The following is a 19,690-nucleotide window of genomic DNA, read 5'->3' on the forward strand; positions in this document are numbered from 1 at the left end:
TGTGCAGAGTCAGAGCACTCCTCCTTCCGAGGAGGTGAGAGGTGGAGAGGCCGGAGCTGGAGGCAGGGTTTCCCCGACGGGAAGCAGGGAGAATGTCAGCTCCCAGCAGCTCTCGGTGAGTGCTGGATGGACTCCGTGCTGGGCAGGTGGGAGATGTGGGTCATATTCATGTTCCCAGGAACTGCTGAAATGATTAGTCACAGCAACCTCGCACGTCTGTGTGTAGAACCAGCTCTAATGCTGGCTGGCAGCCACGTGTGAGCTGGGAAATGAATATCAGGAGGCTGGGAACAAGTCCCAGAAATTGGTTAAAATGGGATGGACTTTTGCCAAGCATCTGAAAATTGCTTTTGTTTTGCTTTAGGAATTCAAAACTGAAGCGATTCTCAAGGTGTTTCTTGCAGCTGCTGTTGGCTGAACAGATTGGCACCTGATTTACCTGTAAAGTCCTGGCTTGTTCACTGCCTCTCACAGCTTGTACAGTAGCTGGAATCCCAGTGGTGCAGGGATGCACTGGAATTCCTGAGTTAATGTTAAGTCTTGCCAGATGATTTTTACGAGGTTAAATTTCAGTGAATCTGTACCAAAAAACTGGAAGCCCTGAAGCACAAGAAGCTGTGCTGCAAGACCTGATGGCCTCAGTGTGCTCCTGGCTGTACCTGTTCAGGTGTTCCCCTGCTGTGCTGTCTGTCAGAGCCGTGGGGATGGGCAGATCCAAAGAGCCGGAGTTAAACCCCACAGAGTTATTTTGGAGCAGGCGGGTGGGACCAAGGCAGAGCTGCTCAGGGACTGCAGGTAGAAACTGAAGCCCTCACAGGGAGAGCTGTGTAATCATCACAATCCTCTGCTTTTCCTATGACAGAACCTGTTCTTGGTCATTCCTGCAGTTTGCAGGGAGTAAAAATGCCCTTGGGGATTCCCTACTGGGACCAGCGATCCATATTTTGAGGGGAGTCCTTGAAACAGACCTGTGAGAAATGAGGATGCTGCAGCCAGAACAATGAGAATGGAGAGTCTATCACTGTTATCCCCAGAGAACGGCAAATCACGACATAGGTCCAGGTTAAAAGATATGGCCAAAGCAGAGTTAAGACCTCATTTAATGAATTTCTCCTCTTTTATAGTGTAGTTTGCAATAAAGAAATTACATGATTGGCTTATTCACTCACCACCTCTCAAGGTGTTAGGCCAAGCGGTAAGACACCCATCTCCAAATATTATTCTCACAAGACTGAAAACAATTCTAGTGTTCTGACAACAATAGCAGGTGTAGAAATAGTTTACATTCTTACAAACTGTTACCCGTCCAGTTCTCATGAGAACGAAAGCTCTCACAGAGAAGCTGTGAGAAGCTGGATTTCTCTGTTTCTCAGCTAAAGGATGAGAAAGGAAAAACTTCACAAACTACAGAGCTGGAAAATTTCTCTGCTCCTGCCTTTTAGCATCCACAGAGAGTCCATAGTGAATGTTGTCTGGTGAGTCTCTTGATATCTGATCTAATGCTGTGCTGTCACCAAGTGACCTCATTCTGATTTAATGGTCCCAGTGTGCTGAAAGTACACATTGAAGTACAAAATGCCCATGGGAAGGTTCATGCTCCCAAGGGATTGGTCTAGGGATGTGCAGCTTCTGAACTGCACAAATAATTCAGATTGCCACAGCTGCCTGCTGGGCCATGGTTCTGGGCCAGGAGTATCAGGAAGGTGGCATCTTTGCTGCCAGGTCAACAGTTATTTTCCTTGGAACTATCAAGACAAAACCAAAATGGTGATCATGCCCCACTTGCAAACCACAGAGCATGATCAGTGCCGTAACTGTGTATTTTTTTTCCTGCTCTCTGCAACTCTCTCAAGGATGCCCTGAAGTGCTCTGGCTCATGGCAATATAATCTGTGTGTAACAGGTTCCCGTGCCTGTCTGTGCAGCGCGGTCAGTCACAGGCTGTCCCATAGAATCCCTGAGGCTGGAAAACCCTTTGAGACCATCAGGTCCAACTGCTGCCCCAGCACTGCCAGGGCCACCCCTTACCCCTGTCCCCAACTGCCACATCAAGAACCACCCACTGACAAAAATTGGGGTGAGGGCTGCAGGCACAGACAGCGCCATTGCTCACTGGCAGGGGGTCTGGGGGTTCCCAGAGGGCATCCAAAACGCCTGGCCTTCCCAGGCAGGATGGCTGGTGTGGAGAACACAAGGTGCAGGTGGGAGCATCCCAAAGCCAGACTAGGGATCATTTCCCTGAAGTTCAAGGAACCCATGCTCAGAGCACCTTTAACTCCACTGTGCTTGGGACCTTCTTGTAGGTGTAGGTTTTTATGCACTTGGAAACAGATCTTGGGATCTGCCAGTGAATTCAGTGAATTGTCCCAGCCAGAGGCCTTTTGGCTGACCTAAAAAGTAGATTTTGAACCCTCAAGCCACAGGGTTTGTAGTGTTTTTCAACAGCAGAGCAAGACTCAATGGGTTATCCTGTTCAGCTGACCCCATGAGGGCCGGGTCAGCTGGGACAGCCCTTGCTGTCATGCGTTTTCCTCCCTCAGAGAAAGAAACCACTTGGCTTTACTCTGCAGGGTTCACTGAGGCTGTGAATTGTAATCCAGAGCATCTTCAGGCTCCCAGTGCTTGGGGCTGTGGTCTTTGGTGTGCAGAACACACCCCGATCTGTCTAATTCGGGTTTGGATGCACATTTCCAGTTACTCAGACTGGGAAGAGGCCAAGAGGGTGGTGGGAAGGGCTTTCTCCCGGGCCTGAACACCCTCAAGGCAGGGACGATTTTTAAATGTTTGTTGTCTTTTGTTTCCCAGCCCAGGGCTAAGTTGGTGTTCCCTGAATTGGATGCACAGTTAGGGCATCCAAAGGATCGTGGCAAGCGCAGCACTGAAAACATCAGGATGAAACAGTTCTCAAGAAACTCAACTTTCTAAAACATTTGTCAAGATAAAACAATACAGGAGTGACCTTGAAAGAAAAGCCCCTGTCAAGAAAAGCAGCAGGAGAACAGCTGTGAACAGAAACACTAAGGAATTGCTGCTGGCTCTCAGTCCCGGCGTCCTGTTTTTTTTCAGGCAGGTTTTGTACTGAATTGAAAGGCAGTTTTCTTGGCTTTGTGAGGCACCTGCATCCTACCTGCGGAAGGAGAAAGTGTGGAGCGGTAAGTGGGAGGAAGGACCATTTTTAGATCTACCCTTGGATTCCAGTTCCTCGTGGAGGGTCTGTGCTGCCTGAAGTACAAACGAAGTAAATCCTGGAGTACCTGTTCGTTCGCCTGCTGAGCTTGGAAGAGACACACTGGACATGAAATTCCAGGGAAGCTGCACTTGCAGTAGTGTCTGGAGCAAGAAGCAGTGGAAGCTGTTTGCTGTCTGCTTGTTCCCCACCTTCACCTCAGTTTCCTGGGGCCCCAGGTAATCATACATCACCTTTACTTTTTCCAAAGTCTTTGCTGAAGTGTTTCTAAATGCGGCAGTGAGATTTTCCATAGCTGGAATTTATTTCTGTTTTGGGAAGTCTGTCTCATTGTACAGTCTGTGATTTAACAGTTCCCATGAGAGGATAATCACTGTCAAAGAAGGCAAATGAAACCAAGAGCCTGGACGAGGCTGCCACAGGCCCCTGCCAAGCACAGGTTACAAAATAGCAACCCCCAGGTTACAAAAATACTAAACTAAAAGCCCATGTTACAAAGTACAAAAAAAACCCAGCCCACAAAAATACAAAAAAAAAAAAAAAAATCAGATTGCGAAATACCAGAATAACCTAGTTCCAAAATAATAGAAAACCAAGTTAAAAAATATCAGAAAACTAGGTTTCAAAATCCCAGAAAACCAAGTTTTGAAATACCAAAGTAATTCGGTTCCAAAACAGTAGAATACCGAGTCCCAAATTACAAAAGTAATCCAGTTCTGCAATACCAGAAAACCAAGTTTCAGAATAGCAAAGTAACCTACTTCCAAAATACCAGAATACCAAGTTCCAAAACACCAGAATAATTTCCTTTCAAAATACCAGAATATTAAGTTCCAAAATATCAAAATGTCCCCATTTCAAAATATCAAATTCCAAAATACCAATTTTCAGATGCCCTATATGGGCAGGATTCCCAAACACAAAAGAATGCATTATTGTCAAAATGGGATCTGTGCTATCAAAATGGATACTTTCTGTTCTGAAAAGCTTTCGCCCAATGACCATCAATACTTGTATTTATTTTGATCATTTAGCCAGATGTAATAAGAATTTTACTTTAAAAGCCAACACTTATAGCAGTTTTCTGCTTAGTTCTTGTCTGTGAGAACCGGCATTTGGGCAGGAGAGCTGCGGTCAGGAGCAAAGGATGGAGTAATCTGCTCCCTGGATGGACAGGGAAAGACTGAGTAGCAGGCAAAGGGAGTATTTATAAACTATATCAATATTTCACAGACATTCAGGGTAGACTAGCGATGGGGGGCTCGGGTTCTGTCGGGGCCTGTCAGGATTAGCCATAAAAAACCCAGCCAAACCCTCGTCCCCTCAAGGGATGTGTCAAACACTTCCACAGAAACACAATTTAGTAATGATTGCAGAGGAAAAATTACCTGTAATCACTTATGATCTGGGGGAAATTTTCTCGTTAATTACAAAGCTAGGACATAGGGAATTTTGGAGGCAGAATCCCAATTTTGGCCACGGGCACCTGGCTGAGAAGGCCGGTTCTTTTCCACAGAAAGGAAAGGCCGGCACCCCAGTGTTTCAGGGACAGACAACAGCCCATGTATGGGAGGGAACAACTGGCAGGATCTTTCTCCACCTCACCCCTCGCTCCAAGGCACAGCAGGTCCAGGCATGACCAGCTGCCTTCAGAGGGTTGCCTGGGCACACCTGCACAGGGAGCTACTAGTTCACAGGGGCTGATGAAGGCATCCCGAGTGTCCCTCCAGGAATGACAGTTGGAGCATCCTAGCAGGAGCTAGGGAGCAGCCAGATGCACCTGGGCACCTGAGAATGCCGGGCAGCATGTGGGGTGCCATGGGGAAACTTTCAACTTTCCCCTTTTATCTTGTCAGTCCCTCCCCAGAGGCCCCAGAAAATAGAGGTATTATTAGGAGAAAAGGGGCTAAAATTGAGGGAAAAACTTCCTTTTCCATAATTGTCTCTATCAAAATTGAGGGGGAATCCCCTTCCCCTGCAATTTTAGTAGTATCATTTGAAGGAAACCCCATCCCTTCTATGCTGTTAGGGCTATCAACTGACAGCAAATCCCCATTTCCCATTATTTTCTAGTTTAAATGGAAAGGGAAAACCTTGACTGTGCTATTTTATGGGTTTGAATTAAGGGTAACTCCTGCATTTTCATCATCCAAATGTGTAAATGGAGGGGGAAGCCCAGTTGTCCCCCCTTTTTAAGGGTTTGAGCTGAGGGAAAAATTACTCTTTCTGTATCATTTGAGAGATTTAAAGTGAGGAAACCCCCTCTTTTCCAAATATTTTAGAGGATTAAATTAAAGGGGAGAAGCCATTTATTTGCCATTGTATTAGCTTAAGTGGAGGTAAACACCCCATCTCCTCATTTTAGGGGTTCAGTTAAAGGAAGTGCTCCCTTTTCCAGCATTTTAAGGGTTTAAATCTGCATTTTAGGGCACTTCTACCCATGCCCCGGTACCAAATATCTCATATGGGAGTAAGCCCAGCACATACATAACCCTAACAGCACCCAGGAGTCTATTAGTTTTGTTATTTTTATTTATAATGTATCTAGCCCTAATTAGAGGTCCCAATGTGAGCTTCACCATTCATATAATTACTATTCTTCTCCACCCTACTTAGCCACATGTGAAGTACTACTTACTAATCACTAAGGAACAACTGTACAAATTAATAGCTAGTTATCCCACTTAGCTATCTACACTGCCAAAATACAAAGTTTTACTTCTTACCTGGTCTCTGCCCTTTTGCTTGATGTAGCTGTAGTAAAAAAGAAGGTATCATCAATTCCCTGAAGAGCTTTTTTTCTCTCTCCAGCCCTTTACTCATTTTGAATTTACATCAGAGGAGCCAAGCAGCTATAGCTCCTTTGACAGCTTTTATACATTGTAGTAATTACCTCCTCCCTTTTCTGGGGCATGATGGGAATGAGAGGCGGACCCGGCCAGGGGTATATTAACCCCAGCCTTTGCCAAAGGGATTCATTTCCTCCCTGGGATTGCCTGGGATGGGAGATCTCCTCTCATTTCAATGAAGGGGGCCTTTCAGCTTATATCAGGTTTTTTTCCCCCCCAGTAAATGCTTTTGGCCTCTAAAGCACCAGTGGTTTTGAAGACATTGGAAAGAAGATAGTGTTGAACACAGTGAGTATTTAGGCTCATAATTTTGGCTTGAGTGTTCAGAGGTGGTAAGGTGCTTTTCTAACTTCAGTTTTTCTTCTTGGTTTTTTTTCTTTAGGAGCATTGTAACTTCCAGGTTGTATTGAGTATGAAGCTTCAAATTTTTTTAGCACATTCATTGTGTCATAAAAGGACCTTGCCCATATCAAAGATGATATCCAAAATTGTGGCTTCTGATAGGTAAATTATGGATTGCAGCTGGGAGAGTGTGAGCAGGGTAGCTGGCTTAGGAAGTGCCAGAAGGGGTTTTGAAGGCCATAAGGTGGGAAAAGGTGTCTATTTGGGCCTACCTAAGGCTTTTTTCCTAAGCACAGTAGATGCATTTATACATCTTAAAGCACACAAATGCATCCACCGCATTCATAGAAATACCATATAACTTTGCCCCTTGCTGTCTCACGTGTCTATTGAAATAATGGCCACAGCTTTTGATTCTGGGTGAAGCTAGAGACCCGAGGACCTGGATGGGCTTAGGAGGTGGTGAGTAGCCAAACTGTGGGCATTTGGCCTATATGCCACTAGATTTGTGCATTGATCTTGATTTTTTTTTTTAATTGTAGCTGACTATGAGGCTAACCCAGCTATTATGGGGCCTTCCAAGATGACTGAGGAGGACTCATTTCACATCCAATGTGGATTCATATTGCCGGTCATCCAAAAGATAAGTCAGGGGCCTGGTGATGGGATGGCAGCAGGGTAGTGAGTTAGAAATTCCTGGGAAAAACTTAATAATTAGTGCGGGGATAAGGGATGCTCTCTAAGGGGCCTCTTAGGATAGCTAAAGGGAGAGGCTCCACATTTGATTGAACTGTAGGCTATGCAGTGCAGAGCAGTTCCAGTCTGTGTTGTGTTGTCTGGTGTGTTGTGTTGTTTAGCATGTCTTCAGGATCCCTTGGATCAGATATGTCTGCCTTTTATCCTCAAGGACCTTATGGCAAGTGTCAGCCATCATCTCTCGGTTCTCAAACATTTGTACTTCTCGGCATGTCACCGATATCATTTGTTCTCTTACTGACGGGCTCAGCCATGTCTCGGAATCGCATCTCAGAAGTGTTGAGTCAGATGTCTTTTGAGGCCTCATTCCCGGCTGTATTGCCATACATCCTTCCCAGCCGTGAGTTGTAATGTCCTGGGGCTTATAATATTGTAAGGATACAGGGAGCATTCTGAACATAGCATTGTTTTGCAGCCGTCTTGATCATTGTGACTGACAGTTCTTATAATAGGTCACTCTATTACAGTCTTTTCTTCTGCTCCTTAGAGCCGCTTCTGTCTACTGTCACTATGCCATCGGTCATCTCTTTTGGCGTCATCTCGGTCCTCACCGTCCTTCTTCTCTCCGAGAGCTGTTTTTATCATCCTTGCGTCCCACTGTTTGTAGCATAATGTGTTGTCTGAGTTTGTGTTTAGCCTGGAACTGCTCTGCCCTGTGGAATAAACTGGGGGGTAGGTGGAATAGAAAGAAGACTTTACGGGTAACCTTTACCTTTGCATAACCACCTGAGCCACACCTCAGATGGAGCAACCACGGCCGGTCTGTGCGGGGTTCGGCGGGAGCGGTATGGCGGCATCTTGCAGTTTTCTAGTCCTAAGTTATCATGCAGCCCTTTAACTTTTGTCATCACTTTCTTTCAGATGCAGATGGATTAAATCGGTGGCAGAGTGCCCCATACCGGGTGAGAGGGCTTGCACAGGAAGGTCAGTCACCATTTGTCTTTGCAGGGCAAGTGTAAATGGTGACTGTGTTCCAGCATTGTTCTTTGTCTTTATTTTTAGGAGGGAAAGCTAGATCTCAGCAGTCAAGGTCAAGTGAGCAAGGTAAGCAGTGACCGGTGGAAAGAAAAAGTTGTTATTCCTTGGGTGCCAAGTTCTGGTACAGCTCTAAGCATCCACTGTCATTTGTGTGTTTTAGGGGGTCCACTTGTATTATGCTGAGCCCCCTCACCGACTGGCCGATGTACCCGGCTCGCTGCCCTCATGAGCCCTCCCAAAGCATTATGGGACTCTGCGATGAAGCCTTTACCTTTTCCATTCAAAGATACCATCCGGGCAGACTTTGGCAACGGCCGAGAAGTTGGGACGAGTCGGGGAGGGAGGGGGGAGGACCGAGGGTCTGCTCAAGTCTCAGCAATACTGCATCGCCTTGTCTCCTCTTAACCCAGGTATACCCTACAATGATGGTGCCAGCCTTGGAGCGCGGCCAAAGTGTGTGGCCCCAGGACCCCGAGCTTCTTAGGAGATGGTGAGTAGCGGAATTGTTGGGTTTTGGCTAACCTGCCACTAAGTTCAAGCCTTGATATTTGGTTTTCTTTATTGTAGCTGACTGAGACAACAGGCTGGCAATGGCAGGAGCTTCCTGGATGGCAAGGCGGCCCTCTTTTGCACCCGAAGAGGATTCACATCCCTGGATGTCTGAGAGATAAGTCAACGGGATGAAAGCGGGGTGTTGGGTAGGGGGTTGCTGGGAGGGATTTTTGAGTCAGCTTTGGAGATAGGGCTACCCACAAAGGGGCCCCTTAGGCCACATAATGGGAAAGTCTCACTTTTGATCACAGTGCCGAGGTGTGCAGGGCAGAGCAGTCCCAGTGCATGTTGTGACACTTCTCTATTGTGTGTTCTGTGTCTTTTGGGCATCTTGTGTTTCATGTCTTTTGCCTTAGCCCTTTGATGTGCTTGTGGTCATTCTTCTCGTCGAGAGTTTTCTTTTCTTGTTGTGTCCCCTCCTTTGTCATCTGCTGCATGCAAATCCTGCATGGGATTTGGCCCAGAGCTGCTCTGCCCTACTGCACAGTCTGGCCTATAGGTGTAATAGGGCAAGGCTTGGGGACTTGGAATTTGTTCTGTAGGGTGTAGTTTGGCCTCTAGATGATATTCCTAGATTGACACAAGATGCCTGGAGCTGTTAAGTTATCATGCAGCACTTTGACTTTTGTCATCATTTTCTTTCAGATGCAGACGGATTAAATCAGTGGCAGAGCTCCCCACACCGTGAGGGGGTTCACACAGGAAGGTCAGTCACCATTTGTCTTTGCAAGGCAAGTGTGAATGGTGACTGTGTTCCAGCATTGTTCTTTGTCTTTATTTTTAGGAGGTAAAGCTGGATAGCAGCAGTCAAGGTCAAGTGAGTGAGGTAAGCAGTGACTAGTAGACAGAATGACTTGCTATTGCTTGGGTATCAATTTCCGGTGCATCCATTGTTATTTGTGTGCTTTAGGGGGTCCACTTGTATTATGCTGAACCTCCTTGCCAACTGGCCGACAGACCCAGTTTGCTGCCCTCATGAACCCTCCGGAAGCATTACAGGACTCTGCAATGAAGTCTTTACATTTTCCATTCGAAGCTACCATCCTGCTGCCTTTGGCAACGGCCGAGGAGTTGCAGCAAGTTGGGGATGGAGGGAGGCGGATTGAGGGTCCACTCAAGTTTCAGCTGTGCCACATCACCTTGTCTCCTTAACCCCAGTATACCCTGCAACGATGGCGTCAGCCTCGGAGTGTGGCTGAAGTGTGCGGCCAGAGAACCCCGGCCTACATAGGAGACGGTGAGTGGCAGAGTTGTCGGGTTCTGGCCGAGGTGCCACTAACTTTGTGCACTGTTGTTTGGTTTGGTTTTGTTTATTGTAGCCGACTAAGAGAGAACAGCCCGGTGATGGCAGGAGCTTCCTGGACGGTGAGGCCACCTTCTTTTATGCCTGAGGTAGATTTGCATCCCTGGATGTCCAAGAGATAAGTTGAGGGGGTGAAAGCAGAGTGTCAGGTCAGGGCTTCCCAGGAGGGAACATTGAGCCAGCTTCAGAGATGGGGATGTCTAAGAAGGGGCCCCTTAGGCCCCATAAAGGGAAAGTATAACTTTTGATTAAAACGCTTATGTGTGCAGAGCAGTCCTGGTGCGTGTCATGTCACTTGTCTGTTGTGCGTTCTGTCTCATTTAGGCATCTTGTCTCATGTATTTAGTCTTAGCCCTTCAATGTGCTTGCAGCCATTCTTCCTGCCGAGAGTTTTCTCTCCTTGTTGCATCCCCTTGTTTGTCATCTCCTGTGTCACGGGTACCTGCATGGGTTTGGCCCAGAGCTGCTATGCCCTGCTGCATAGCCTGGCCTATAGTTGTAATAGGACAGGGCCCCGGTACTTGAGATTTGTTATGTAGGGTGTAGTTTGACCTCAAGATGTTATTCCTAGACTGACACAGGATGGCTGGAGCTGTGAAGTTATCATGCAGCCCTTTGACTTTTTACATCACTTTCTTTCAGATGCAGATGGGTTAAATCCATGGCAGAGCGCCCCCCCACTAGTTGAGGGGGTTCCCACAGGAAGGTCAGTCACTGTTTGTGTTTGCAGGGCAAGTGTGAATGGTGGCAATGTTCCAGCATTGTTCTTTGTTTTTAGGAGGTAAAGCTGGATAGCAGCAGTCAAGGTCAAGTGAGCATGGTAAGCAGTGACTGGTGGAAAGAAAAAGTTGTTAATCCTTGGGTGCCAAGTTCTGGTACACCTCTAAGCATCCACAATCATTTGTGTGTTTTAGGTGGTCCACTTGTATTATGCTGAAGCACCTCCATGACCGGCCAACAGACACGGTCTGCCACCCTTGTGAGCTCTTCAGAAGCATTACGGGACTCTGCGACGGAGCCTTTACCTTTTCCATTCAAAGGTGCTGTCCAGGCACCCTTTGGCAACGGCCGGGTAGTTGTGGTGAGTCAGGGAGGGAGGAAGAGTGAGGGTCTGCTCAAGTTTCAGTAATGCTGCATCACCTTGTCTCCTCTTAACCCAGGAATATGTGGCGACGATGGCGTCGGCCTCGGAGCACGGCCAAAGCGTGCGGCCCGAGAACCCTGGCCTTCTTAGGGGATGGTGAGCAGTGGAATTGTTGGGTTCTGGCCGAGGTGCCACTAAGTTTGTGCACTGATGTTTGGTTTGGTTTTGTTTATTGTAGCTGACTAAGAGAGATCAGCCCAGTGATGGCAGGAGCTTCCTGGATGGTGAGGTGGCCTTTTTTTGTGCCCGAGGAGGATTTGCATCCCTGCACGTCTGAGAGATAAGTCGAGGGGGTGAAAGCGGAGTGTCGGGTTGGGGCTTGCCGGGAGGGAATATTGAGTCTGCTTCAGAGATGGGGATGTCTAAGAAGGGGCCCCTTAGGCCCTATGAAAGGAAAGCCTCACTTTTGATCACAAGGCCGAGGTGAGCCAGGCAGAGCAGACCCAGTGCATGTCATGTCACTTGTCTATTGTGCGCCCTGTCTCTTTTGGGCATCTCATGTCTTCTGTCTTAGCTCTTCAATGTGCTTGTGGTTATTCTTCTCACTGAGAGTTTTCTCTCCTCATCCGTTCACCTCGTTTGTGATCTCCTGTGTCACAGGTGCCTGCATGGGTTTGGTCTGGAGCTGCTCTGCCCTGCTGCACAGTCTGGCCTATAGTGTGTTAGTTGTAATAGGACAGGGCCCCGGGACTTGATATTTATGTAGGGTGTAATTTGGCCTCTAGATGATATTCCTAGATTGACACAGGATGCCTGGAGCTGTTAAGTTATCATGCAGCACTTTAACTTTTGTCATCACTTTCTTTCAGATGCAGATGGGTTAAATCTGTGGCAGAGCGCCCCCCACCGGTTGAGGGGGATTCCTGCAGGAAGGTCAGTCACTGTTTGTGTTTCCTCAGCAAGTGTAATTGGTGGCTTTGTTCCAGCATTGTTCTTTGTCTTTGTTCTTAGGAGGTAAAGCCAGATCTCGGCAGTCAAGGTCAAGTGAATGAGGTAAGAAGAAAGTGGAAAGAACCACTTGGTATTCCTTGGGTGCCAAGTTCTGGTACAGCTCTAAGCATCCATTGTCATTTGTGTGTTTCAGGTGGTCTGCTTGTGTTCTCTGAAACTCCATGACCGGCAGACCCGGCTCGCCACCCTTGTGAGCCCTCTGAAAGTATTATGGGACTTTTTGACCATGCCTTCACCTTTTCCATTCGAAGGGTCTTTCTGAGCAGCCTTTAGCAATGGCTGGGGAGCTGCAGCATGTTGGGGAGGGAGGAGGAATGAGGGTCTGCTCAAGTCTCAGCAATGCCACATCACCTTATCTCCTCCTAATCCAGGTATACCCTGCAATGACAGTGTCAGCCTTGGAGCGTGGCCAGAGTGTGCAGCCCGAGGACCCTGGCCCTATTAGGAGACGGTGAGTAGCAGAATTGTCGGGTTTTGGCTGAGGTGCCACTAAGCTAATGTACTGATGTTGGGTTTGGGTTTTTTTTGTAGCTGATTGAGAGAGAACAGCCCAGTGACTGCAGGATCTTCCAGGATGGCAAGGTGGCCTTCTTTTGTGCCCGAGGCAGATTCACATCCCCAGGCGTCTGAGAGATAAGTCGAGGCTTGTGACCCACAGAGGGGGTGACATCAGGTTGTTGAGTTGGGACTCGCCGGGAGGGATTTTTGAGTCAGATTTGGAGGTGGGGATACCCAAGAAGGGGCCCCTTAGGCCAACATAAAGGGAAAATCTTGCTTTTGATCACAATGCCAAGGTATACAGGGCAGAGCAGTCCTGGTGCATGTCACTTGTCTAGTGTGTGTTCTGTCTTTTGGCCATCTTGTGTCACAGGTGTTTTGCCTTAGCCCTTTGAGATGCTTATTGCAAATGCTGGGCGTTACTCTTAGCATCTCTGTTCTTGGTGTTCCTCAGTGTGGTGCTGATACCATTGATCCTTTGACTCTTGAGCTTGGAGCTGCATCAGAATCGCATCTCTTTAGCAGTGTTGAGTCAGGTGTCTTTTCAGGTCTTGTTCTGAGCTGCATTGACAGCTATGCACCACAACAATCCACTAAAGGGGATGAGGACTTGCGAAAATACGAAGATAGCTAGAGGATTCCACCCGTACAACTCAGGCATCCATTTTTGCGGTTCTTGGATAAAGCCTTTGTGTTAGCATCCTCTTCTGCCAGGGTTCTTGGAGCCCTGTTGGCTCACTGTCGGTCTCACCTAAGTCATCTCATTCCTCATTCTCTTGGTCCTTGTGATCATCTAGCCCAGAGTTTTCCCTCCTTGTTGTGTCCCTCATTTGTCATCTCCTGTGTCACGGGTGCCTGAGTGGGTTTGGCCCAGAGCTGCTCTGCCCTGATGCACACTCTGCTGTATGGGTGTAATAGAACAAGGCCTGTGGGCTTGTAATTTGTGATGTAGGGTGTAGTTTGCCCTCTAGATGGTATTCTGAGATTGTCACAAGATGGCTGGAGTTGTTAAGTTCTCATGCAGCACTTTGAATATTGTCCTCAGTTTCTTTCCGATGCAGATGGATTAAGTCCGTGGCTGAGTGCCCCTGTACCAGTTAAGGGGGCTCCCGCAGGAAGGTCAGTCACTGTTTGTCTTTGCAGTGCAAGTGTAAATGGTGGCTGTGTTACAGCATTGTTCTTTGTGTTTGTTCTTAGGAGGTAAAGCTAGATTTCAGCAGTCAAGGTCAAGTGAACGAGGTAAGAAGTCACTGGTGGTAAGAACCACTTGTTATGCCTTGGGTGCCAAGTTCTGGTACAGCTCTAAGCATCCATTGTCATTTGTGTGTTTCAGGCAGTCACCTTGTATTACATCAAAACCTCTCGCTGACCGGCTGACAGACCTGGCTTGCCACCCTTGTGACCCCTCGAGAAGTATTACGGGACTCTGCGATGAAGACTTTACCTTCTCCATGTGAAGGTACTGTCTGGGTAGCCTTTGGCAACGGCCAAGTAGTTGCAGTGAGTTGTGGAGGGAGGGAGGAGTGAGGGCCCCCTCAAGTTTTGGCAGTGTCGCATCACCTTGTCTCCTCTTAACCCCAGTATACCCTGCGACAATGGCGATGGCGTTGGCCTCGGAGCTTGGCCAAAGCGTGCGGCCCGAGGACCCCGGCCTTTTTAGGAGACGGTGCGTGGCAGAATTGACAGGTTTTGGCTGAGGTGCCTCTAAGTTCATGCACTGATGTCTGTTTTGTTTTGTTTATTGTAGTTCATCAAGAGATAAGCAGCCCGATGAAGGCGTGAGCTTCCTGCATGGTGAGGTGGCCTTCTTTTGCACCCGAGGCAGATTGACATCCTCAGACATCCAAGAGATAAGTCGTGGCCTGTGACCCACAGAGGGAGTGAAAGCTGGGCGTTGAGTTGGGACTCACCAGGAGGTATTTTTGAGTCAGATTTGGAGGTGGGGATACCCAAGAAGGGTCCCCTTAGGCCCCATAAAGCTTAAGTCTTGCTTTTGATCACAGTGTCGAGGTGTGCAGGGCAGAGCAGGCCTGGTACATGTCACCTGTCTATTGTGCGTTCTCTGTCTTTTGTGCATCTCATGTCACAGGTCTTTTGCCTTAGCCCTTTGAGATGCTTATCGCAAACGCTGGGCATTATTCTTAGCATCTCTGTTCTTGGTGTTCCTCAGTGTGGTGCCGATACCGTTGCTCCTTTGACTCGTGAGCTTGGAGTCGCATCAGAATCGCGTCTCTCTTCAGTGACGTTGAGTCAGGTGTCTTTTCAGGTCTTGTTCGGAGCTGCATCGACAGCTGTGCACTGCAACAATCCATTATAGGGCATGAGGACTTTTAAGAATGTGTAGATAGCTGGAGGATTCCACCCGTCCAATTCTCCGGCATCTGTCTTTGCGGTTCTTGGAATAAGCCCTTCTGTTATCATCCTCTTCTGCCGGGGTTCTTGCAGCCTCGTTGGCTCACCGTCAGTCTCGCCGCGGTCATCTCATTCCTCATTTGCTCGGTCCTTGTGATCATCTAGCCTAGAGTTTTCTCTCCTTGTTGTGTCCCCTTGTTTGTCATCTTCTGTGTCACGGGTGCCTGAGTGGGTTTGGCCCAGAGCTGCTCTTCCCTGATGCATACTGTGGAGTATGGGTGTAATAGGACAAGGCCTGGGGATGTGGAATTTGTGGTGTAGGTTGTAGTTTGGCCTCAAGATGATATTCCCAGACTCATACAGGATGGCTGGAGCTGTGAAGTTCTAATGCAGCTCTTTGACTTTTGTCATCACTTTCTTGCAGATGAAGACGGATTAAATCTGCGGCAGAGCGCCCCATACCGTGTGAGGGGGTTCCCACCTGAAGGTCGGTCACTGTTTGTCTTTGCAGGGCAAACATAAATGGTGGCTGTGTTACAGGATTGTTCTTTGTCTTTGTTCTTAGGAGGTAAAGCCAGATCTTAGCAGTCAAGGTTAAGTGAATGAGGTAAGAAGTCACTGGTGGAAAGAACCACTTGTTATGCCTTGGGTGCCAAGTTCTGGTACAGCTGTAAGCATCCATTGTCATTTGTGTGTTTCAGGTAGTCCCCTTGTATTACACCGAACTCCTCGCCGACTGGCTGACAGACTTGTCTTGCCGCCCTCCTGAGTCCTCCGCAAGTATCACGGGACTCTGCGATGAAGCCTTTACCTTTTCCATGCGAAGGTACCGTCCCGGTAGCCTTTGGCGACGGCCGAGGAGTTGCGGCAAGTCGGGGTGGGAGGGGGGGTGGAGCGAGGGTCCGCTCAAGTTTCAGCAGTCCCACATCACCTCCTCTCCTCTTAACTCAGGTGTACCCTGCGATGGCGGTATCGGCCTCAGGGCGTGGCCAAAGCGTGGGGCCCAAGGACCCCGGCCTTCTTAGGAGACGGTGAGTAGTGGAACTGTTGGGGGCTTGGCCAATGTGCCACGAAGTTCGTGTACTGATGTTTGGTTTTCTTTATTGTAGCCGTCTAAAAGACAAAAGCCCGGCGATGGTAGGAGCTTCCAGGATGGTGAGGCGGTCTTCTTTTGCGTCCCAGGTGGATTCACCTCTCAGGATGTCTGAGAGATAAGTCAAGGGGATGAAAGCGGAGTATCGAGTCGGGCCTCGCCGGGAGGGATTTTTGCGTCAGCTTTGGAGATGGGGATACCCAAGAAGGGGTGCCTTAGCCCGCATAAAGTGAAAGTCTCACATTTGATGACAATGCTGAGGTGCACAGGGCAGAGCAATCGCAGTGCATGTTGCGTCACTTGTCTATAGTGCATGCCATGTCTTTTGGGTGTCCTGTGTCACAGGTCTTTTGCCTTAGCCCTTTGATGTGCTTGTAATCATGCTTTCCACCCTGAGTTCTCTCTCCTTGTTGTATCCTCTCGTTTGTCATCTCCTCTGTCATGGGTGCCTGCATGGGTTTGGCCCAGAGCTGCTCTGCCCTGCTGCATACCCTGGCATATAGGTGTAATAGAACAAGGCTTGGGGACTTGAAATTTGTAATGTAGGGTGCAGTTTGTCCTCTAGATGATATTTCTAGATTGTCAGAAGATGGCTGGAGCTGTGAAGTTCTCATGCAGCCCTTTGACTTTTGTCATCACTTTCTTGCAGATGCAGACAGATTAAATCCGTGCCAGAGCGCCCTATACCGGGTGAGGGGGTTCCCACAGGAAGGTCAGTCACTGTTTGTGTTTCCTCAGCAAGAGTAACTGGTGGCTTTGTTACGGCATTGTTCTTTGTCTTTGTTCTTAGGAGGTAAAGCCAGATCTCGGCAGTCAAGGTCAAGTGAATGAGGTAAGAAGTCACTGGTGGAAAGAACCACTTGGCTTTCCTTGGGTGCCAAGTTCTGGTACAGCTCTAAGCATCCACTGTCATTTGTGTGTTTCAGGCGGTCCCCTTGTATTACACGGAAACCCCTCACCGACTGGCTGATGGACCTGGCTCGCTGCCCTTGTGAGTCCTCTGCAAGTATCATGGGATTCTGCGATGAAGCCTTTACCTTTTCCATGCGAAGGTACCGTCTGGGTAGCCTTCAGCAACGGCCGAGGAGTTGCAGCATGTCGGGGAGGGAGGAGGAACAAGGGTCCACTCAAGTTTCAGCAATGCTGCATAACCTTGTCTCCACTCAACCCAGGTATACCCTGCGATGATGGCGTCGGCCTTGGAGCGCGGCCAGAGCGCGCGGCCTGAGGACCCGGGCTCTCTTAGTAGACGGTGAGTAGTGGAATTGTTGGGTTTTGGCTGACATGCCACTAAGCTCATATACTGATGTTTGGTTGTCTTTATTGTAGCTGACTGAGAGACAACAGCCTGGCAATGGCAGGAGCTTCTGGGCCGGCGAGAGGCCGCCTTCTTTTGCGCCCCAGGAAGATTCACATCCCCAGATGTCCGAGAGATAAGTTGAGGGATATGACCCACGGAGGGAATGAAAGCGGGGTGTTGGGCCGGGGCTTGCTGGGAGGGAGTTTTGAGTCAGCTTTGGAGATGGGGATGTCCAAGAAGGGGCCCCTTAGCCCGCATAATGGGAAAGCCTCACATTTGATCGCAATGCTGAGGTGCGCAGGGCAGAGCAATCGCAGTGCATGTTGTGTCACTTGTCTATTGTGCATGCTGTGTCTTTTGGGCATCTTGTGTCACAGGTCTTTTGCCTTAGTCCTTTGGTGTGCTTGCAGTCATGCTTTTTTCCGATAGTTCTCTCTCCTCATTGCATCCCCGCTTTTGTCGTCTCCTGTGTCACGGGTGCCTGCATGGGTTTGGCCCAGAGCTGCTCTGCCCTGCTGCATACTCTGGCATATAGGTGTAATAGAACAAGGCCCAAGGCCTTTAAATCCATTATGTATGGTGTAGTCTGGCCTCTAGATGATATTCCTAGGTTGTCACAAGATGGCTGGAGCTGTGAAGTTCTCATGCAGCACTTTGACTTTTGTCATCACTTTCTTGCAGATGCAGATGGAATAAATCCATGGCAGAGCGCCCCATACCAGGTGAGGGGGTTTCCTGCAGGAAGGTCAGTCAGCGTTTGTTTGTGGGACAAGTGTTAATGGTGGCTGTGTTACAGCATTGTTCTTTGTCTTTGTTCTTAGGAGGTAAAGCCAGATCTCAGCAGTCAAGGTCAAGTTAGTGAGGTAAGTGGTGACCGGTGTACTGAACCAGTTGTTATTGTTTCAATGCCAAGTTCTGGCACTCTAAGCTCTAAGCATCCATTGTCATTTGTGTGCTTTAGGCAGTCCCCTTGTATTATGGTGAAACTCCTTGCCAACTGGCTGATGGACCTGGCTCGCCGCTGTCGTTAGCCCGCCGGAAGTATTACAGGACTCTGTGACGAAGCCTTTACCTTTTCCATTTGAACGTGCTGTCCAGGTTGCCTTCGGCAATGGCCGAGTAGTTGCAGGGAGTTGGGGAGGGAGGAGCGAGGGCCCACTCAAGTTTCGACAATGCCGCCTCACCTTGTCTCCTCTTAACCCAGGTATACCCTGTGATGATGATGATGGCGTTGGCCTCAGCGTGGCCAAAGCGTGCGGCCCGAGGACCCCAGCCTTTTTAGGAGACGGTGAGTGGCAGAATTGACAGGTTTTGGCTGAGGTGCCACTAAGTTCATGTACTGATGTTTGTCTGGTTTTCTTTATTGTAGCTGACTAAGAGATAACCAGCCCGGTGAAGGCACGAGCTTCCCGCATGGTGATGCAGCCTTCTTTTGCACCTGAGGCAGATTGACATCCCCAGACATCCAAGAGATAAGTCGAGTCCTGTGACCCACAGTAGGGGTGAAAGCGGGGTGTTGATTTGGGACTCACCAGGAGGTATTTTTGAGTCAGATTTGGAGGTGGGGATACTCAAGAAGGGGCCCCTTAGGACCTATAAATCAAAAGTTTTGCTTTTGATCACAGTGCCGAGGTGCGCAGGGCAGAGCAGGCCTGGTACATGTCACCTGTCTATTGTGCGTTCTCTGTCTTTTGTGCATCTCATGTCACAGGTCTTTTGCCTTAGCCCTTTGAGATGCTTATCGCAAACACTGGGCATTATTCTTAGCATCTCTGTTCTTGGTGTTCCTCAGTGTGGTGCCGATACCATTGATCCTTTGACTCGTGAGCTTGGAGGTGCATCAGGATCACGTCTCTCTTCAGTGACATTGAGTCGGGTGTCTTTTCAGGTCTTGTTCTGAGCTGCATTGTCAGCTGTGCACTGCAATGATCCATTATAGAGGATGAAGGCTTGTAAGAATGTGAAGCTAGCTAGAGGATTCCACCCGTCCAATTCTCGGGCATCCATCTTTGTGGTTCTTGGAATAAGTCCTTCTGTTATCATCCTCTTCTGCCAGGGTTCTTGCAGCCTTGTTGGCGCATCGTCGGTCTCGCCGCAGTCTTCTCATTCCTCATTTGCTTGGTCCTTGTGATCATCTAGCCCAGAGTTTTTCCTCCTTGTTGGGTCCCCTTGTTTGTCATCTCCTGTGTCACAGGTGCCTGAGTGGGTTTGTCCCAGAGCTGCTCTGCCCTGCTGCATGGTTTGGCATATGGGTGTAATAGGGTAAGGCCTAGGGACTTGTAATTTGTGATGTAGGGTGTAGTTTGGCCTCTAGATGATATTCCTAGATTGACACAGGATTGCTGGAGCTGTGAAGTTCTAATGCAGCTCTTTGACTTTGGTCATC

The 19,690-nt window shown here is 48.6% G+C and overlaps 1 long non-coding RNA gene across 1 annotated transcript; it reads right to left on the reverse strand.

The window, feature by feature from the left end:
- Nucleotides 1-2,912: 2,912 nt before the first annotated feature.
- LOC138120288 (uncharacterized) lies at nt 2,913-6,019 on the reverse strand. The gene is made up of 2 exons (XR_011155812.1): nt 5,913-6,019; nt 2,913-3,559 (listed from the first exon to the last, which is right to left on the reverse strand). It is a non-coding gene; the product is annotated as an uncharacterized lncRNA (long non-coding RNA).
- Nucleotides 6,020-19,690: the final 13,671 nt, after the last annotated feature.

The sequence above is a fragment of the Aphelocoma coerulescens genome, chromosome 18, assembly GCF_041296385.1.
Source record: "Aphelocoma coerulescens isolate FSJ_1873_10779 chromosome 18, UR_Acoe_1.0, whole genome shotgun sequence".
Lineage (NCBI taxonomy): Eukaryota > Metazoa > Chordata > Aves > Passeriformes > Corvidae > Aphelocoma > Aphelocoma coerulescens.